Here is a 14,711-nt window from a genome sequence, read left to right on the forward strand (position 1 = left end):
GCAATGTAAACGTTTGGGGAAACGTTTCCTGAATAAGGAAGGAAATTGATGGTTTCGTTGAAGCGGACTCGACAAGTCAGTCATGAGTTTTGCGAGGTACCGAATTACTGTGAGGAATGAAGTGTATCATTGTAAAATCTGACTGTGATTTGATGAATCAGTCTATTTTCCTGTTCATAAATGTTGTTTCTCTATGATTTTGTTCCAAAAGTGATAAAAATGTCAACGAAACAATGAGAACTCAGTGGCATCTAGAATTAATATATACATACATACATACATATATATATATTTATATATATATATACACATATTTATATATATATATATATATATATATATGTATGTGTATGTATATGTATATATATGTATATATATATATATATATATATATATATATATATATATATATATATATATATATATCAGACATATATTGTTGTTTTCTCTTGAGAAGCTTCCTTATCAAACATTCATCATTTTTAGTTCCATTTAGTTCGTCCTCATATCTGTTAAAAACCTCTCTTATTTTTCTTTTGTTATACTAGCAGTTCTCCTACGTTATCACTTACATTTGCCTTTTCTATATTTTTCTGAATCTGCCTGAGCCACTAAAAGAGAGGACATTTCAATCTCCAACGTCCCCCAAACAATCCTCTCTCTCTCTCTCTCTCTCTCTCTCTGCATCCCTGCCTTCACCTTTGGAATCCAATATCCTTAATCCAAGAGAATTTTAGAAGTACTCCATGGGATTGACTTTCCCTGTTAATTGTTTCTTTGTTGCAATGTAGGTGTGAGAAAATTCAGATTTTGTTCGTTTCTAAATTAAAGCCCAGTGGAAGGGACGATGCACAATCCTTATGTAGTTCAGTCCCCACAGAAGCATGTAAAAGGGAGAGTCAAACTCTCATATACACACATTCACATTTTTCGCATTTAAACCGATATTTTGGAATTTAAACTAAGTTATAGCTCAGTTAAAGAACAGCTCATTAGACTCCTATAATGATGGATACCAAAGAAAGATTTTGGTATATATTTTTATATATATATATATATATATATATATATATATATATATATATATATATATATATATAAACAAACAAACACACACACACATTTATATACATATATATAAATATATGTGTGTATACAGAGAGAGAGAGAGAGAGAGAGAGAGAATTATATAGCAAGAGGTTTCCTTCTCTATAAGCAATTTCATTATGCTTAAAGGTTTTCCACAGATCTTATATCAATTGAAGAGAGCAGAAAAGTAGTTCTCCAATATATCAGCTTGGTGACCATTGTCTCAATGAGTAAGGTACTCTCGTATTGTACTCGCCTGTAAATACTTTCCAAAAAGACCATAAGCACTAACCATTATTACATTTTTCAATGTAGTATGCAATTCCCTCTTTGTCAAAATTGCAAGGTATAACATAAATTCAGTATGCCAGTATTGAATTGAATAGAATTGAATATAGAATTTAGACCAACGGCCAAGCACTGGGACCTACGAGATCATTCAGCGCTGAAATGGAACTTGACAGTAAAAGGTTTGAAAGGTATAAAAGAAAGAAAACCTCGCAGTTGCACTATGAATCAATTGTTAGGAGAGGGTGGAAAGTAAGATGGAAGAGAGAATATGAAAGGAGGTACAGTAAAAGAAACGAAAGGGGTTGCAGCTAGGGGCCGAAGGCACGCTGCAAAGAACCTTAATTAATCCCTACAGAGCACTGCACGAGGTGCACTGACGGCTCTACCTCCCTATGGGGATTATGCCATTACGAAATACCAATAAAGTAAACAACGCGAATCCAATATTGGCAATCGAAAGCGTTAAGAAACCTGTGCTTCTTCAAGGGTACCTCATGTAGGCTTGTTTAATTCTTCAGTATCTTTTTTCCCTTCTAACGGATGGTACTTGGTTATCACATGACTGAGGCAAATGATGGCAATAAAACTTAAGGTTCTCACGATACCCCTACAAACCTTCGGGTTTGAACGTTATACTTTTCCAAATAAAGCGATAGACTACATATATTTATTTGTGTGGCCAAATGTCCTCCACGAGGAGGTTACATCCTACTGTTTTATGATTTTATGTACGTTTTATGTGTGAATTCTCTCTCTCTCTCTCTCTCTCTCTCTCTCTCTCTCTCTCTCTCTCTCTCTCTCTCTCTCTCTCTCTCAGTGGAACATTGTCCTTAAAATGTAACTTAAAAAAAAAATGCTACATATTCAAATTCTCACGCTGAGTTCACGACACCTAATACCGTCATACAACACTGCGATTTCAGCGATAATCTTTCAAACATTACCATTTCAAGGAACACCACAGAGGGCCGAATATGTGATATATTAAACAACAATATGGTGAAGGTCATTGCATATGCATGAGCATTGAATATTCAGGACAACAGGAACCGTAAGCAATTTCCTTCTGGTCCAGCTATGAGCGTTTCATTTAGTGCCAGAACTGGAATTGTTCCTTGGTAGAGGCAATTCTTGGTTTCTGGGTAGAGGCTTTCCACATCAAATTCAATTACAGTTATCTTTTTGGAAATACTCAAGCTTCACGAAATGTATAGATGCATTTACCTGATCATACACATATATTCATCATTACATAGAAACATAAATTTATATTATATATATATATATATATATATATATATATATATATATATATATATATATATATATATATATATATATATATATATATATATATATATATATATATATATATATACATATATATAATGAGTATGTATGTATATGTGTGGTTTTTCTCTGAGTACATATTCTGAACGTCAAGTCCTTCCGATTATCAGAATGACTTTAGAATGAAGGTTTTAGCGCCATGCTTTTTCTTCACCGTTTGTGCCCACTATATTTATACACAACTGCAACAAACTAGTTGCACTGGTATTTGATCTTTGAATTTAATAATACTGCTAATAATATTTATATTACTGTGCTGATAGGGGAAAGATTTACGGGTTAACTGTCTTAAAAAGTGGTTTTTGATTCCTTTGCAAGTGTAAGAACTGGTATATGAAAGGAACTGATGCATTATGTTAGTTGCAGCGGATATCAAAAACTGTTTGCTTACGAATATTTTAATTATTTAGCCTTAATGATTTGTAAGTGGAAACACAACTTGTAATAAAACATAGAGTAAATATATAACAACACAGAAGAGAGAGAGAGAGAGAGAGAGAGAGAGAGAGAGAGAGAGAGAGAGAGAGAGAGAGAGAGAGAGAGAGAGAGAGAGAGATGTATTTTTTTTATCTGCACAAGAATCGGGCGCAGTATCCCGAGTTTGTACACCCTTAGATGTTTGGGTTTTTTAATTTTTATAGTGTCTCGTAATATAATGTGGGGGCTATATTTTAATATTTTGGGGGATTATCCTTACATGTAAGTTTTGCTTGTCAGGTCATTCAAACCAATTTTGGTACAACTTCCCCTCGTAGGTCTACTAAAGTCTGGACGTGAATAAGTTGTCGACAAAGACTGCAAAGGAATTTTTATGACAAAATCTACCTTGATATTTCTCATTCAGTCATTCCCCCGGCTTTCGGCCTCTTCATGACCCATTTGCCCCACACAATGGAGGCTTCCTCAACTAATCACGGTATTTCGGAATTAAGTTCCCATTAAACTTCGTCGACTGGAAGTTCCCTTCAACCAGGTTTCCAATCTGAACTTATTATGCTCGCCTGATATTACTTGTGCTCCTTGTTATACTTGTTGCGCGATTATGCTTGCATGCATGCATGCATACGGTTATTCCTTCATTCGCAAATATAAACATATATAATATATATATATATATATATATATATATATATATATATATATATATATATATATATATATATATATATATATATATATATATATGAAATTTTATCATATATACATACATATGTATGTCACACACACACACACACACACACATATATATATATATATATATATATATATATATATATATATATATATATATATATATATATATATTCCTCAGTCCTATCTAGAGCCATTTTGGATTTCTTTGTCCCTGGGAAATGGAGTTTGTTTTAATTTCAGCCTTAGTTCCTTTAAACTGAAGGAAGAATTGATGGAATACCTCCAGTATTTTCGAGGAATGCCAGGAAAAACGGTCCGAGTTGTTTCTTTTTTCACTACCAAACAAAATAAAAATCCATTTTATAAGCACTCCTGTATGGATTCCAGAGGTAGTTTAGGGCCCTGGTTCAGCAGAAGGGGTCCATCTCCTAGTGCTTCCCGTTGGAGCCTGCAGCTATCTGTTCTACAAAATGGGTTTTATCCTGCGCTTAGCTGGAGAATCCAGTGACCCAGTTTTGACAAAGAGGGACCTCCCCCAGGGCTCCGCCAGAAGGCCAAGGGGGACCTTAAGGTCTGGGTAAGTGATGACCTAACTTACGTCGCCGGAGTCCAAAAGAGTGGAGAGATTAAAATTTGGTCAATGCCCACATGGGTCAAAGGTCCATATCGCAAATGTTTCTGCCAACAGCTGAGGACAAATTTAAATACAGCATTATTTTCACAAGAAATTGAAGTACAAAAATTCTTAATGAATCTATATTTCTGAAAAAAATATAGATCTTTCATTGGAGTAATTTCTTTGGTATCCCATTTTTGTATACCAATTCAAGATGTCATTACCTAATCCTTCATTATGGAATGTCAACAATGATAAGAAGCTGGTTTCTTTTAAATATTAAGTATTGCACGGTTCATGTTACAAAAGGATCCGATATTAACTTCAGTTAAACAATCCTCATATCTCTATATCTATTATTGTTAAAAAGAACCAAAAATATCATCATTTTACTTAGTTCCTTATCAGACAGTGGGCCTTGGTCCTTACCAATTTTTCATTAAAAGCAAAAGATACAAAAATAGACTTAGGAACGACCACATTGACCTGAAGAGCTTCCATGACGTCAGAGTAGGGGTTTGTTTTCCCAGAGTAATTAGAGACTATTTAGGTAAAAGGGACCAATATACATCCTACGGAAGGGGCCATTTTTCTTCTGAAAAATTCAAACAAAGGAGGTAGGATACTTAATTACGGTACTGAGGTAATGGTGCGCGTTTCTCTGGAACGAAAATATATCTTAATGAGGGCAATTGTTATTAAATATAGCTGCAGGGAATTCTGGTGTAATAAATTTCTAGAAGTTTTTTCAGGGTAAACAAAAATTCTTTGTTAGAATTTGAGACGTTTTTCAAGATTAATTACCTAATTTCCTAATGATGATACATCGTAGTTATTAAACAAATAGCAAAAGAATATACGGGAATTCATTGCATTTAAGACTCTGTCGAACGTAAAGTATAAAAATTGTAAAAAATGATATATATACATGTATATATATATATACGTATATATATGTATATGTATATAATATATATATATATATATATATATATATATATATATATATATATATATATATATATATATATATATATATATATATATATATATATATATATATATATATATATATATATGCACATAAGAAGATTATTCCATAGGCAAGAAACAAGAAAAATAGCCCATTTACCTAAGGTTTCCAAAAATGTATTGACGATTAACGAAGACACGGAAAGAAAATTAAATAAATACGATGGAAGTAGAGGCCCTAATTAGACAGGGGTATATTGTGGATTCGGATCTCTTTTGCTTTAGTGAGGACGAACTTCTCTTGACGGAAAAGAGAAAAGAATGAAGTAGAAAAAAGCACGACTCGAAATACACCGCATAAGAAACCAATTTAAGGACAATTTCTGATTACTAAATCACTTTCATATACTTATATATATCCACGACTATTAAGCCAAAATTTTAATTAATGTCCATATCACTATACCTCTGGAATAACTTACACCCAAGGAGAATTATAATTGAGCTCTTCGTCACCAGTGAGATTCGAACGGCTACCTGGTTGGGGAAAAACAATGAACAGTGACTTTTGACCACCTAGCCTGTCTTGATGGCTAAGTGGTCAAAACATCGTTGTTTCTTAACCAGGCAGCGACTGAATCCCAATGCTGACGAAGTAACTATTCTCCTCTGGCATAAGTTATTCCATAGGTGTAGTGAATTGGATATTGAGCGATATTTTTGGCTTAATATATTAAAAAAATACCACGGTGTCAATAAATTATATATATATATATATATATATATATATATATATATATATATATATATACATATTTATTGGCACCGTGATATTTTTTATTCACAAATATTAAGCCAAAATATCCTCAATATCCGATTGAGCTATATATATATATATATATATATATATATATATATATATATATATATATATATATATATATATATATATATATATATATATATATATATATATATATGTGTGTGTGTGTGTGTGTGTGTGTGTGTATAATCGTTATATAATTTTAGCTGCATAAACAATGCACAGTTATTCCTGTCAACATTCAAATTATAATTATCCAGCTCACAGTACATAGTAACGGACAGGGAAGGAAAATGGATTACTAATTAATAAAAATGTCCATCCATTTTTGAGGCAACGCATTCCAATGAAAAAAGGCTCTTCATAAAGAGCCCTTGGCTGTCTCTAATTGGACATACCCGAGGAGGAAAAAGTACTAGAGTGGGGTTCTAATGAATTCAAATTTTGCCGTTTCTTTTCAAAATGTCCGAAAACTGCATTATTTTCCTCTTTGAAAAAAAGGTCCTCATTACTTATTCGAGAGTATAATCGATTCTGTTAATGCTAATTATATGTCGAAATACTTTATGCAATGCAGCATTGATCGGTTATGGTTATATTAATTAAATACGTAATGAGCGAAGACTGTGTCGTCCGTGTCGTAATTATTAAAGTAATCTTAATCTATTTCTGTAGATAATCAATGGAAGTTTGGAAAGTGTTTTTGTGTAAAATACATGATAACAAATTAATCATCCCATTAAATATATAATTATCGTTATGATCTTCTTTTTAACGTGTTTTTTTCCAATTTTTATATGGGGTAAGCACAATGCCTTCTTTTGAAGGACTTTGATTTGGCGGTGGGGTAGGCCGTAGCCTCGATCGACTGCCCTGCCTGACATCGCATAGACCCTGGTAACGAATGAGTACATGTATTGTACCAAATCCCCAGCTCCCTTTCTCCCAGCAGCGAGGAGAACTGGGCGGTTAGGTCGACAGTTCGAGACGTGTGAGGTGTCTGTTATGTTTTTAGAAGATGTTGGAGTGGCTTTGTTTATGTGTGTATTAGTCTGTAACACCCATTTGCTTTCAGCAAACCTATCCGTTGATTACATACGTAACCCCAGGGTGTCTACACGGACAGCAAAGTGTCCGCCTTCTCTGACCAGTCGGCTGCGGGGATTGAACCCTCGCCACAGAATTCTATGAAGTCTGAGGTTGCTGCTCTACCAACCGAACCATCGAGGTTACTATAATTACCGTTATGATATGGACGATCAATTCGGTTGAGGAACATAATACGTGATGTTATCAACCCGGTTTAATGGTTCTCTTTCTCTTAGTATGAGAAAGTCACACTTTCAATGGGATTGTTCATCAACGTAATCGAAAGCGCTAACTTTATACTAGGGAAAGAACGATACTTGGAAATTGCTCTTCCATCGCGTTACGCTGAAGTACGAACTATTTCAGTTCGTACTCGCTAATCATGTGACCCACTATCAGCCATCACGTGTAAACGACATTTCCGGATATTAATATTTGCCATCGGAATTCCTAGATTTGGTAACATCATCCCATCGTAGGTATACTTAAAGTCTGGACATGAATACATTGACGAAAAAGTTTGCAAAGGTAATTTTATGACAAAATCTAACTTGATATTTCTCATTCGCTCACTCCCCCTGTTTCTGGGTTCTTCATGACCCATTTCCCCCACACAATAGAGGCTTAGTTAACTAATCATGGGATTTCGGAATTAAGTTCCCATTAAACTTCGTCGACTGGAAGTTCCCTTCAACCAGGTTTCCAATCTGAACTGATTATGCTCGCCTGATATTGCTTGTGCTTCTTGTTATACCTGTTGGGTGATTATGCTTACATGCATGCATACATACGGTTATTCCTTCATCCGCAAATATATACATATGCATGAGTATGCTTACATGCATACGATTATCCCTTCATTCGCAAATATAGACATATACATGATTATCTTACATACATGTATGCATACGTTTATTCCTTCATTCGCAAATATATACATATGCATGATTATGCTTACATGCATTCATGCATACTGTTATCGCAGATATATACATATACATGATTATGCTTACATGCATGCATACATACGGTTATTCCTTCATCCGCAAATATATACATATGCATGAGTATGCTTACATGCATACGATTATCCCTTCATTCGCAAATATATGCATATGCATGATTATGCTCACATACATGTATGCATAAGGTTATTCCTTCATTCGCAAATATATACATATGCATGATTAAGCTCACATGCATGCATGCATGCGGTTATCCTTCATTCGCAAATATATACACATACATACATACATATATATGTGTGTGTGCACAGATGTAAGAAACGGGGAACATTTTAAATGTCTGTTGCATGGCATCAATTTTGTTTTTTCGGCTTATGCTTTGGATAAGGGCGGCCTATGCATGACCAATCTTCAGTTATTTGAGAAAAAAATCATAAAAACGCTCATAGACTTTCACTTATTAATCCAGAAAAATCAAGGAAACGCAGACAGAACAAATAAATATGACAGCCATAGCAAGCAAATTGCACTCCCAGTTAGGGCTGTTGCTCACCAAATATTCAGTTTTACGGGAAAAATTAGTATCTATTAATAGGAAAGGCGCTTTTAGGAGCGTATTATATACCCAGAAAAATGAATGTGAATGGATAATTACCGTAAGGTAACAAAAATAATATGGATGTAAAAATAGGAACTCATACATGCGCAGGTATACAGATTTATTCTTGTGTAGCATACTTCTCTGCTTTATTCATTTCCATCATACGTTCCATGTATTTCATTAGTTTTATTAATTACTATTACATGTCCATAGTTTCGTTTAACATACCCAGCCGGTGGTAATAATAAATCACTAACTCTAAATGCAAAGGAAATGAAAATTGCTGTTTCAAATCAGATACTCTGACTTTACCTGAGGGCGTTTAATTGTATAGTTACAAGGTTAAAAAAAGTGAACCCTTCCCTTTGTAATTAATGTCACCGCCCATTAACACTATAAAAGGCATAGGGTTTCCTACAAAATCAAACCGAGTAATGCGTTAAAATTCTCAGCAAGAGGAACAATATTGCTAGAGCCCCGAAGGGCTATAAGAACTTTTAGAAGCGAAAGTGCCGTTTAATGTAACCTGTTGCTGAAGTACAAAAAGGTCTAGGATCCGAAGTGTCTTTTTCGCTTGGGTAATAGTATTAGTAAAAGATTACATGAACTCTTTTGTAAGAGAGAGAGAGAGAGAGAGAGAGAGAGAGAGAGAGAGAGAGAGAGAGAGAGAGAGAGAGAGAGAGAGAGAGAGAGAGAGAGACTTTTCTTATACTGATAAAGCCTGTTACATTAATTAGATTCTAAAAGACTTCAGTTTTAAGCATAACTTTTGAATTTTCTATCGTTGCATTTAATTTTCCTTTTCATTAGGTGCTATCATTTCCCAATAACACATATATTCCTCTCTCACAACCGTAAATATATATCAGTACTAAAACTGATAGGTTAAATCATAACAAAAGTAAATAAGGATTAAATAGTGCTATTATTCATGTTATGCACTTTTTCAGTAAGTTTTATAACATCTTCCCGAAGGTAGTGAAGTTAGTTAACAAGAGTGGGTGAGAGCTAATGAATGCTAGGTAACTGCACACTCAACGCAACTCAAGCCCCTCTGCCAGTGAGTGCAACATTTAGTCTAGTCAGTACGTAGATGGGTGACAACGCAAGGAAAAATCATTGCTAAAACTTGGAACTGGCAGAGTGAGCGACATAAGGTATTGCTGAACTACAAAAGATACATTTTGTATTTTAATGATAAATAATTTTTTTGTAAGCAGACTAAAATTTTAATTGCATGTTCACTTATTCAAATTAATGATTTTAGTATCATGTCATTTGTTAATGAGGTGCAAACAATACTAATTTGTTGAGTGACTAATGCATCAGCAATGCTATTCATTATTAAAAACTTAATTTAGCTGACGAGAAAAGACTTTCGCCGCAAACAACGTCTAACGTAATAAAAATTGAGAATCATACTTACTTCAAGGTTAAATCATAGTACACACAAACACACGTATATATATATATATATATATATATATATATATATATATATATATATATATATATATATATATATATATATAGTCTTTCACTGCCCCCTACACATACATGCATACATACATAGAAACGAGCATGCCATGAATATTTAACAGGTACTCACTTTCATTTACCCGCGGTAAAGTGAAAACAGAACACCACACCGCTGCTACAGGGATGTTCTAAAGACTCGTTACACGGCGGAATTTCCATTACTGTTAGCGTCGGCTTTTCTGTTTGTTGTTGATATTTCGCATCGCGTATATTCGCTGTCACAAACACAAAACGAACGTCCGCCCGCCTAGTAGGTATAACTGGAGAGTTTTCAGGTAAAGAAATAGAAAGTGCTTGTTTTAGTTCGGTTAGAAAATGTTAGTTTTAGTCCTATTAGAAAGTGTTAGCTTTAGTCCTAATGAAGACAGTTTTAATAAGATATTTTTCTTTTATTGAAGATGCTCATACGTAGAAGTTCCGTCACTCGTCATTTAGAGAAATTAAAATTATGTACTTATGATTCGCATATCCGTCCCTCCACAGTGCAACCCAATGAACATAAATAACACTAGAAGCTGAGTAAAGATGGGAAGTGTAGGAATAAGCAATATACTGAAAATTTTTAACCCGTTATGAAGAAAAACCTGAGCGACAGAAATAATAATATTAGGAAAAAAAAAGTTAAATGAAATTAATGTATAAAAAAAAATCTAGTTTGGAGAGCTAAATGTCAACTCGGCACGAAAGTAAAATCGAAATAAAGTGACTGTTTAAGAGTGAAACAATAAAGAATTGCGATGGACGGAGAAAGTGAGAGGGGATAAGGAAATAACAATTTATGGTAAAGAATATGAGCACAGAATGGAAACAGAAATAAAGAAATAGAGAATAAGATAACCAGAATAAGGGGAAAGACTGGATCTGAGTTGCAGAGGATTTTTTAGACTCAGTACATGGAAAGCAACGAAAAGAATGAGCAGAGATAAAGTATGAGTAGGTGAATATATGAGTTTATTATGAGGGAGAGCATGGTAACTAATTTAAGATTTAAATTATGCTAATTAAAAAAATATTGTAGAATAATATAAAGGTAAAAATTTGATAAAAAGAATAATGAGAATGTGAGGAATACCTCTAAAACGTCTTAACTTGCTCTGAGGTTTTATAAAAAAGAAAAAACTGGGCATTAAAGAAACATCTCATAAGAAAAAAAGAGGAATTTCAGTCATTACAATACGTTTATCAGTATGTGCAGAAGAAGAATAATTTCTTCAATTTCCCATAAATTGCATACAGAAATTTAGAATACATAGAGGGCACAACTCTATCTTATAATCTGAGTTTGCAAAGGGGACAGTGAAAGATTATATATTTACTCCTTCACTTTCCATCGTTATTCACAATACAGAGGCCATAACTTGCTAATATATGATTAAACGGTTTAGTTTTGAGCTAAATTCAACAGAAATTTTTCTATATTTAATGAAGTTTATATCGCCCTCAAGGAGGAACATTTTGATGACCAAAACACACACACACACACACACACACACACACACACACATATATATATATATATATATATATATATATATATATATATATATATATATATATATATATATATATATATGTAGGAGACTTTATTTTACAGAAAGACGAATAAAGGTCTGGATGATTGCTTAGACTTCCAGGTAATTCATCGAAGGGATCTATACTATTCAAAGCTGGTGCCTAATCCAAACATGGAGAGTCGGTATTATATACGTTACATGTTACCGATGAACCAACGTAAGCTGTACAAATGGCTTCCTTTGGAATAATACCATTGTTAACATCCCAAGAATAGGAAGTACGTTCACCGCAGTTGGAAATATAATGTAACTATCAATCGTGCAAACCGCATGTAGTATCGTTCACGGTAGTGGTGAAAGATGCCAATAATAGCGACTAACAACAACAACAGGGAGAATCAGCTATCTGGAGTAAAAAATAACAGAGGTAAAAAATAACACGGGGTAAAAAATAATAAGGGGTAAAAAATAACAGGGGTAAAAAATAACAGGGTAAAAACTAACAGGAGTAAAAAATAACTGGGGTAAAAAATAAGTGGTAAAAAATAACAGGGGTAAAAAATTTAGTGGTAAAAAATAACAGAGGTATAAAATATCAGGGGGTAAAAAATAACACGGGTAAAAAATAACAGGGGGAAAATTGATGTAGAAATTGATGTGCTTGAGAATTGCACTCGAATTTTCTAGTGAAGCTTGAAGCTGTAAGGTGTTTGGTTAAAATATGAATGTAAATTAAAATACAAACGCTTTATAAAATGATATACCATTAGACACCTCTGGGACAACATTAATTAAAATTCACATTGAAATAAAAAACATACATTTCATAGCATACGAGTATGTCTCAGCGAGCGGAAGAGATTACAATAGTTAATCATCCAACTTCCATTTATTTGTACTGAGTATTTCCATCTCATTGTAAGACAGAGTTATAAAGAGCATGTGTAACGCGCATACCTCACTACAGATATTTACATTTCCAAATCAGAAAGAGATATGAATAGACAAAGGGGTAATATGGTAGCTTATATTTAGTTTGAATCTCAGGCGGTCAAACAGAACGAAAAGTAGCCTTTCGAAAAATTCGTATCAAGTTTAGATCAAAAGGTATGTTGGATCATGTCAATTAGCGAACCCACTCACTGCAGTGTTCGCTATTCTTTACAAGATTATTGGGTACGTTATTCTTTACATGGGAATAATCGGGTTCGCTGTTCCAGACATGAACACTTCGGTACCAGACATTTGATCCCCTAGGGGATAGTACTAAACAAGGCGAAATACATTGGATCCCCAGGGGCTAGTACTAAACACGGCGAAACAGTGTAGATGAATCACTGTTTCGCCGTGTTTAGTACTAGCCCTCATGTGGAATTGGAGTTCGGACCTGAAAGGGTTGGCCATTCTTTACATGGGGATCATTGGGTTTGCTGTTCTTGACATGGAGATGTTGGGTCCGCTAATCCTGACATGATCCGGTATGTTTAATAAATTAATAGTTATTTTTTATCGGTCAGATGAACAAGTTGAAATGACCAGTTTCCCGCTTTCTTCTTTAGATCAGTAACATTTTCTATTTATTTGACAAAGTTATGATGTGAAAGTAGTGCACGATGAATGCAACAATATTTTATTGGTTGGCTTTTAGGAAATCTAAAACAAAAATGTAAATTGTATTTCTCAGACGGCTTCCGGATTTACCTCTGAAAGAGAACACTAAATAACTGAAAAGCTTGAATGCAGGAGATAAATCCTCTGTACGCATCGCCGACTTCATCCTCTGCTTTATAGAAAAGTACTTGTTTTGTTGGTTATCCTTCTTGTATTTTCCATAGTAGGTTGATCTATGTACGATTTAATTTAGGAGATAATGCTCTTTTTTCGTATATGTGTTTCAGTAGGATTTTGTGTTGTGCTCATTTTGCAAATATTCATTTAGCCTGTGCATACTATCGTCTTTAAAGTTATTACGAGATTTATGAAAAAATAAAATAAACTTAATAACAAGGATATGCATAACTGAGAAAATTTTCTTTAAAAACAAAATATATATGCTTTTTTTAAATATTAAGTATTCAGGCAATGTTAACTTAGGAATCCTCGTTTATTTTTAAAGAATATCTTTTAATTTTTCTATAATTTTGATGGAAATTGAAAGCACATACTTTGGGCAATGATGCTTACTTCAGCAAATATTAGTAAACGTTTAAAGAGAAGTATATATATATATATATATATATATATATATATATATATATATATATATATATATATATATATATATATATATATATATATATATATATATATATATATATATATATATATATATATATATATATATATATATATATATATTTCATAAACCCCTCATGGCTATCTTTTTATTATTTTCCTACAATACATTCCATCTTGACCTCTATTTCTAAGTCTTTGCTTCGTGCATAGACTAAATATTTATTTTATTCTATTAGTTAGCACATATGAATTCATATATAATAATATAATAATCTAACCTTACAGGACTACTAAGGCCCTTCTTCAAGAGGTTACAAGTTCAAAAGTTCTGAGCTTAAATTCTCTCTCTCTCTCTCTCTCTCTCTGTTTTCTGAGTTTGTGTGGGTGTCGTTGGGGAAGGTGGGTGGGGATGAGGGTGCTTGCTTTTAATAGCACTGCTCCTTTGTCTTGAATCCTGCGATTGCTGTGTCGCCCCACCAATCCCTATATT

At 33.5% G+C, this 14,711-nt stretch overlaps 1 protein-coding gene across 6 annotated transcripts in view; it reads right to left on the reverse strand.

Moving 5' to 3' along the window:
- LOC136849162 (uncharacterized) overlaps positions 1-14,711 on the reverse strand; it is a 744,860-nt gene that overhangs the window by 567,820 nt on the left and 162,329 nt on the right. The gene's annotated exons all lie outside the window — the stretch shown is intronic.

This window comes from Macrobrachium rosenbergii, chromosome 20, assembly GCF_040412425.1.
Source record: "Macrobrachium rosenbergii isolate ZJJX-2024 chromosome 20, ASM4041242v1, whole genome shotgun sequence".
Taxonomy (NCBI): Eukaryota; Metazoa; Arthropoda; class Malacostraca; order Decapoda; family Palaemonidae; genus Macrobrachium; species Macrobrachium rosenbergii.